Below are 8,921 nucleotides of genomic sequence, written 5' to 3' on the forward strand. Positions count from 1 at the left end.
TCTTCTTACCTGTTGGGGACTGTTATGGAGTAAATGTTTGTATCCCTCCAAATTTATGTGTTGAAACCCTACCCCCAGGGTGAGGGAGTTAAGAGGTTAAACCCCTGGGAAGCAATTAGGATTAGATGAGACGATGAGAACTGAACCCTCATGAATGGAATTAGTATGCTCTTAAGAGCCGCAAGAGAGCTTCCTTGGTGGCTCAGAGGGTAAAGTGTCTGCTTGCAATGCGGGAGACCTGGGTTCGATTCTTGGATCAGGAAGATCCCCTGGAGAAGGAAATGGCAACTCACTCCAGTACTCTTGCCTGGAAAATCCCATGGACAGAGAAGCCTGGCAGACTACAGTCCATGGGGTCGCAAAGAGTCAGACACGACTGAGAGACTTCACTTCACAAGAGTCACAAGAAAGCTTGCTCCCCCTCTCTGCTCTCTGCCATGTGGGGAAACAGAGAGAAGTCAGAAATCTGCAGCCTGGAAGAATGTCCTCACCAGAACTCGACCATACTGCACCCTTATCTCAGATTTCTTGTCTTCAGAATTGTGAGATATAAATTTCTGTTATTTATAAGCCACCTAGCTTATGATACTCTGTTATAGAAGTCCAAATTGACTAAGATAGGCATGTTGATGTATGGCAAAACCAATACAGTATTGTAAAGTAAAATGAAGTAAAATAAAAAAATAATAAAAAAATAGGGGAAACTGAGGTTCTTTACTTAAAAGGTTAAGATCCTTAATACAGGTTTATTGTGCATGTGTGTGTTTTCTCAGTCACTCAGTCATGTTCAACTCTTTGCAACCCCATAGACTATAACCCACAGGCTCCTCTGTCCATGGAATTTTCCAGGCAAGAATACTGAAATGAGTTGCCATTTCCTCTTCCAGGGTATCTTCCTGATCCAGGGATTGAACCTGCATCTCTTGCGTCTCCTACATTGGCAAGTGGGTTCTTTAACACTGCGCCACTTGGGAAGCTGGATTAAAGGCTATTAAGGAGGTTTAATTAGAATATTTGAGTGGGCAGATGATGAGGGACATTTTGTTATACAGGTAAGTATCCCCAAGGACTGTCAGATCCAGGGGAAGATAATCCTAGGAAAATCAGAACTTCTTGCACACCAAGTAAGTGGTGATTCAGAATATCTCTAAACAGTGACCAAAGAAGCCCAAGCCCTTTGTAGTACAAGAGAATATTAAGAAGATATATATTGTCTTGACAAACACTTCAGCTTTATCCTTAGCAAATGCGCTGATGTAGACAATTCATTGCAAATTTTGATCTTTCTTTTAAAACTATCTTTAGTTCCCATGAGCATTGTTTGTAAGAGAAGGTGATTGGCATTTTGAATTTATTCAAAGATAAATAGGTATTTTTTACTTCTTAAATGCTATTTCTTTTGCTATTTTAGTCATGTCCAACTCTTTGTGACCTCATGAACTATAGATGCCAGGCTCCTCTGTCCATGGAATTCTCCAGGCAAGAATACTGGAGTGGGTAGCCATTCTGTTCTCCAGGGGATCTCCCAACCCAGGGATCGAACCCAGATCTTCTGCATTGCAAGAAGATTCTTTACTGTCTAAGCCACCAGGGAAATCCATTTCTCTTGTAAGTAAGTTGTATACTGGTAAATATTATTTTGTGAACCGAGAAATGTATACAGTCCTTTGGGGAACAAATTGCACAGGTGTCTATATTCATTCTGTTTGTCCAGAGGGTGTGAAGTCACAGTAAATGACCAAACACCACTGCAATAGCTTTTCTGCAGAGTCAAAGAACTAAGGTCCAGTGCAGAAACAGACTTCCTTAGAAGTGATAAAAGAACCATGTGGTTTTCTTGAGGCCTGTAGGTGACCTTCTCAAATCTTGCTCTCATTAACAGAGTGGAGAGAAAACATTCAGATAGGCACTACACAATTAGAATCAACTTGCATGTAAAATTGATGATTTCTCTTCTTTTATCTCAGAAAGAAGCTGTATTGTTACTGATAATGTAGAGTGGTAAAATACTTTGTGCTTAATACTTTGTATCTCAGTTCTAGAGACAGAGAAGTCAGGTAAGGATACAATCATGGCAAATTTAAGGGGTAGAAATGAGGAGTTCACTAAGAACTAAGATGATGAGAGTTTCCTGGTGCCACGATAGTCAAGGTACCAAGAACAGCAGGATGAGAAGCCAATGGTAGAAGGGCTGAAGACAGGCAGTGTGGTATCTCATGGAATTCTAAATGTAGGTTTATCTGGTCTTTACTCATGCTACTCCTCCCTTTAAAAAATATTTGTCTATCTATTTATTTGGCTTTGCAGGATCTTAGCTGTGGCTCATGGCATCTTCTTGCATCATATCATGTGGCATGTTTTGTTGCAGCACAAGGGCTCTCTAGTTGCAAAGTGTGATCTTACTTGCTCTGTGGCATATAGGATCTTTGTTCCCTGATCAGGGATTGAACTCATTCCCCTGCATTGGAAGGCAGATTCTTAACCACTGGACCATCAGGGAAGTCCCCATGCTGGTACTTCTTACTAATTCTATTTGCAAGCTTTTGAATTCAGTAAGCCTTAGTTCCTTCTTTTGCAAAATTGCAATAATATTAAGTCTATGCTTGTATTATATTAAATAATACTTGCAGAGTCCATGGTTTATTGTTTTGTACATATTAAACTTTTCTATAATATCAATAAAAACAACAAAAATAAAAATTACTATTGTTAACATAGAGACTTCCCTAAAATTTGATTTTTGAAGAGGGAAAGAGGAATGTCAATAATCCTTCCTTAAGTATTTCAGGATGAGTAGGAAGAAGGAAGAAATGGTACAAATAAAGCCACATGGGATGATGAGAACAGTATTTGTTATTTAGCTAATCTGAGAAATGGTGTTATCAGAATATTTTGGTGAGATCTTGAGTTAGAGATGGAATCTGTGAACTTTTACTTCTTGCAGATAATTAGTGTCTTGGGAGCAAGATTATAAAGAAGAATTGAAAGACTGTTGTCAAGAAGCACCTAGGGGTATACAAAATTACTCTACTATTCCAACTCAGAAATGGAGGATGTAAGAATGACCCCTGGCAAAGAGAGATTGTCTGAAAATGCATCATGAAAGGGCAACATTCCCCAAAGGAGCTAAGAAATGACATTCTTGAAGTATTTTTTCTTGATGAAACTATATTTGTAAAGGTAGTATTTTTCTATTTTGCACAACTGAGCAAAAAAAAAAAAATGTGTCTAACAACAAACATTTGCATAAGGGAAGCGAGGGCTTGGACCCTCAATACAGAACCAGACATAGCATCTGCTCTGAAGAAACATAGAGAACATAAGTCATTTTACATCCAACAGTGCATTGCCCTGGCACTATGTTTATTTGTCTGATAAAGCTGTAAACTAACAAGACTAGAAATGCTCTTTTCATGCTTGGAAAGGCAATCTAACTTCATACTAATTTGGAAGTTTATATGTTATCTGTTCTCTGATGTGGAAGTTTATCCAAAAGCAATGCCATTCTGATCTGATTATATATTAGGGGTAGGAAAACATCCATCTGTAACAGTTTTTATTATTTTCATCATATGATATGAAATATGATGTCTGATAACAGAAGACACTGTATATAGGTAGGTGGTCATTTCCCTGGAAAAGACCATCTGCCTACCTCTGTACAACATGGTTGAAGAAGCATAAAGTGAAGAGCTAAATCCCTTTATACTCTTGAATACCAGATGCCTTATGACATGACTGATGGTGGGGTGAAACCCACCCCAGTGCCTATCCAGCGGGTAAGACATTAGGTAGTAGGCAAAAGAACCAGCTGTCAGGAATCTGAAACACTATGGCATTTTAGAATTTCATCATTAACATTCAGCATGAAGCTGAAATTTTTAGATGAGTGATTTTATGAGCGACCTTAGAAAAATAACGACACAGGCAGAATGTAGCTGATTGGTATATTAAACTAGATATAGCCAGCTCTTTAAAAACAATATATTCTTCACTTTTGGAATCAAATCAGTGCTTCTTTCCTTGGGGAATCATGAACTTAGGGTTAAACAGGAGTGGCGGACCAGGAACTCAAGAGTGAGCCATTGTAACCCTGCACGTGGATAAGGAATGCTCTGTAAACCTGAGCAATACATTCAGCCTTCACTGCAAATGCAAGTATTCCAAGGGCAGGCACAAGCATTTTATGATGCTTGACAGGACATTGAGGGCAATGAAAATGAATAACAATGATTATTTTTCAGAGACCAACATTTCACTTTGGCTGAAGTATTTTAATCTGTTGTCCTATTAGAGAGCATATGAGGGATGAGCTTCTCATTTTTGGCTACAAGTCTTGGCTGGCTATTGGGACAATCTGTTATTTCTGGCTATTGCTCTGGGGGTAAGTTAATGCCAGCCATTTCGAGTTCACTAAAATCTAGACTCGCATGGAATGGTAGTTTTCTGCTTCCAAATGACCAGTTTGCCATCCTTTGCAGCATAAGCAAAAAAGAATTATCTTTCTACCCCTTGGCCTTGCTGGAGCTGTGGGCCGGCAGCTCGCATTCTCTACGTTTTCTTGAGCTCAATAGTTTACAGCCATCTGTCTTTGTACCGGGCTTCCCTGGTGGCTCAGACAGTAAAGAATCCACCTGTAATGCGGGAGACCTGGGTTCGATCCCTGGGTTGGGAAGATCCCCTGGAGGAGGGCATGGTAACCCACTCTAGTATTCTTGCCTGGAGAATCCCATGGACAGAGGAGCCTGGTGGGCTACAGTGTATAGGGTCACAAAGAATAGGACACAACTGAGCGATGGTCTTTGTATCATTAACCTATCCAATTGGACACCAAACCCCTGTTTTCTGCATCTGCTCTGGTAAATGATGTGCATTCGGAGGCATTCTGATGATATGTGGGTCTAATGACAGCTCCCTGAGAAGAGATCTGGGTGGAGACTATCTCTCTGAGAATCTCAAGCTGCGGCAGATTTTGGCCCTCTGGGGGCCCACATAGGGATCAGATCAGGGCGATCCTTGATTATCCTATAGGAACAGCAAGACAAAAGAAACATGCCCTTTTTACTGGCCATTGGATGAGATCAGAACACAAGGAAGCAAAGAGAAAATCCAATGGAGACTGCAGCAATTGTGCAGATTTGGTGGAAAATGAGAGCACAGAAGGTAATGGCAACAAACAGTGAGCAGTGGGAGTGAAGATCCCTGCTCTCCTTTTCTCTTCCTTGTTCTGCCCATGCCTCATCATGCACTGTCTCCCTATGCTCTGCTCATGGTGTTTGGACAGAGATAAGCAGATAAAACCAACCCATGGTTTCTTGGAAGACCTTACCCAACTGCGGAAGCAGGACTTGCACCCACCAAAAGGAGAGAAGGCAGGACTCTGAGCACAGAGCTGAAATAGATTTTGCTGTTGGCTCTCCAGAATTCTATAGCAGAATTTTAAGCAATGCTGTCAGGTGAGATTACCTTGAGATATTGCATACTGTCCCAAGAAAGAAAGAAAGTGACAGTGGTTGTATGTGAAACCAGGAAGAGATATAGCCACTTTCCTATTTATTTATTCAACTCTTTAACATAAGTTTATTATTTAATTATCTCACCTCACTTGCTGCTGCTCAGCCATTTCAGACTCTGCAACCATTTGGACTGTAGCCTGCCACTGTCCTTTGTCCATGGGATTTCCAGTTACGAATACTGGAGTGAGTCGCCATTTCCGTCTCCAGGGGATCTTCCTGACTCAGAAATGGAACCCGCGTCTCCTGCATCTCCTGCATCTCCTTCATGGCAGGAGGATTCTTTATCCACTGAGGCTTGAGGAAGCCCTATTTAATTGTAATTAAGCTTAATTATTAGTTTTAAATTATTTTATGCCATAAATTTTAATTTTATTTTATAATTATTTTATTGTTCATTAAAAAAAATTGACCATTAGAAATCCTTCCTGTCTTGCATGGAGGCTTATGTTTTCTCCACCCTAGCCCTGGAACCTACCACTTCTCTAAGGGGTCCTAGTCTTCTTTATTGGAGAATGATGTTTAGAAACCAACCATTCTGGGAACCAGGAATACTAATCGCTATTTGGGTTGTTTGGGTAACATTGCTTCTAACCTCTTTCAGTGGATAAAACTAGGAAATATATGTGTGTATATTCACTTAGGTATAAAGTGCAGCTATGTTAATTTTCATATCTGTAAGTATTGAAATACGTAAGTGTATACCAATACCTTCCATTTCAATCTAACACAACAGGGTCTCTCTCCCCTCTTTTTATTTGTAATTTCCTCCCCTGACAGTAAGGAACTTGGCTACTGTTACTGCCAATATATTTACTTATTTGTTCAATCCTAGTACACATATAAAGCAGTTTCAGAATAGCTAACTTATGCCTCCGAGAAACACATTTACTAACTAGATTACAATATTTGTGTACAGGTCTTTTTGTCTTTAGGATTTTGGCTTATTTTGATAATACATTTTATTTCCACTCATTTAGACTTCAAGGTGACCTTGTTCAGTATCAGCTTTAGTGAGATAATTATCACTCTAATAGATTTTTGGTGGTACAGGTTATCACTGGGATACAGCTATGTGCTAACTGTTTGCAGATAACAGAAATGCTTGTAATCTGAAAGAAAAAAGAATTCACTTAAGTTTGCTTGTTTCATAATTGAAAGTAGGCCCTTTGGTATAACTTTATCATTTTTCCTAGTATCAACTCAAAAATCAACATTTCTATGAAGTCTCAGAGCAACATATTAGGTTGGAATGGGGAGCCCATACTATCACAGATATTTTAGATTTAAATATAGAATTAATAAATCAAAATGACCCAAACATTCACTGAAACTGCACTTTTGAACAGAACTCAGCTCCTTGGGAGAACTTCAAAATAGGATATATTAATTTATATTATATCTTTATATCTGTATTATGTGGTATCTTCCTCTAAGTTATTTGTAGTTTCTAAGACTGATTTTTTTCCCCAACCTCATAGTAAGTGGCCACTTTTCAAAGTCCAAAGAATGCCCAGGCAATTCTTAAAAATTCTGTGAGAAAATTAAAATATGAACGTGTGTGTGTGTGTGTGTGTGTGTGTGTGCGCGCGCGCGCGTGCGCCCTTGCGCGCGCACGCGCCCAAGCATGCTAAGTCGCTTCAGCCATGTCTGACTCTTTGAGACCTTAGGGACTGCGCCTGCCAGGTTCCTGTGTCCATGGGATTCTCCAGGCAAGAATACTGGAGTGAGTTGCCATGCCCTCCCCCAGGGTATCTTCCTGACCCAAGGATCAAACCCATGTCTCTGAAGTCTTCTGCAGTGATAGGCAGGTTCTTTATCCCTAGTGCCACCTGGGAAACCCAAAATATGAACATAGTGGCATTTATGTCATAGACTCCACCTATTTTCCTACCATCAACATTGCCCCAAATATACTGTACTTTCTTGCCTGTAACCAGAGAGAAATATTATAGCTCTTATCTAAAGACTATCTTTGTACACTGGATGCCTTTTTATTTTTTTTGGATTATCTTTCAAGCATATCACTCCTTCTATCTCAAGGTCATTTCTTTCACTCTCTTCTGGAAAACTTCTTAATATGTAGTTGTTTCCTTTATTAAAAACAACAACAGCAACAAAGCATCTTCCTTCAAAACCTCTCCCATCGTCAATCCATTCCTTCACTTTTCTTTACAGCAAAATTTCTACAAAATCATTGCCTTTGCTCATTGGTTCTCTCTTATGTTTGTCTCAATCAAGATCTCATCATGACCACACTGCTGAAATCAGTCTTGTCAAGGCCTTAAGGTCACCTTACTAAATTCCCTGTTCAATGCTCAGTCTCATGTTACTTGACTGATGGCTCCTTCTTAGGCTTCTCTGAAGGCAATGGCACCCCCCTCCAGTACTCTTGCCTGGAAAATCCCATGGACGGAGGAGCCTGGTGGGCTGTGGTCCATGAGGTCGCTAAGAGTCGGACACGAATGAGCGACTTCACTTCACTTTTCACTTTCATGTATTGGAGAAGGAAATGGCAACCCACTCCAGTGTTCTTGCCTGGAGAATCCCAGGAATGGGGGAGCCTGGTGGGCTGCCGTCTATGGGGTTGCACAGAGTTGGACACAACTGAAGCGACTTTTTAGCAGCAGCTCTTCCCTCACTGTCTTCTGCACCTTGATAATGGAGCTCTCTGAGGCTTCATTAGTGATTCTCTTCTTTATTGACACTCACTTTCTTGAGTCTTACCCAGTGTCATGGTTCTAAATACTCTCTGTATGTCAGCAACTCCCAATTTATATCTCTAACATAGACCTTTCCTTCATATCTCACTTCCAACCATTAGAATATTTTGACTTTATCTTGAAAATACATTCAGTGTATTTGGAAACTGATCACTCATCAGCACCTTTGGTACTGTTACCCTGGACTACTGCTAGCATTATTTTTCACTAAATTATACCTTCATGATTGGTTTTTCTGACTCATTGCCCCTATACATTTTGTCAGCACAGTGGAGAGTATACAAAATGAGAATAGATTCTAAGAGCACAAGGATAAAAGTAGGGAAAACCAAAGAGAGGCTAGATAGAGTAGAGCTGAGAAGAAGGGGACGGATTCTTGATACATTTTGCAGATAAGTAAATAGTACTTGCTGATGAGAGAAAGAGAGAGTTCAAGAATGCCCTGAAGATTTTTGGCCTGAGCAACCAAAAACATGGATTTGTAGTGAACGAAGTGGCATCCAACATTGCCAATGACTCAAATTTCACAGTCTTTTTGAGAAGCAAGATGGCAGCCTGTATCTAAAGCCTCTAAACATTCATACATTTGGGACCACTGGCCCTATTTTTATTTTTTTCAATAAAGGGAAAAGGCTTTGTTTCTAAGTATGATCATTATAATGCTGTTTACAATAATATAAGAATA

The sequence above is a fragment of the Ovis aries genome, chromosome 10 (genome assembly GCF_016772045.2).
Source record: "Ovis aries strain OAR_USU_Benz2616 breed Rambouillet chromosome 10, ARS-UI_Ramb_v3.0, whole genome shotgun sequence".
NCBI classification, from domain to species: Eukaryota; Metazoa; Chordata; class Mammalia; order Artiodactyla; family Bovidae; genus Ovis; species Ovis aries.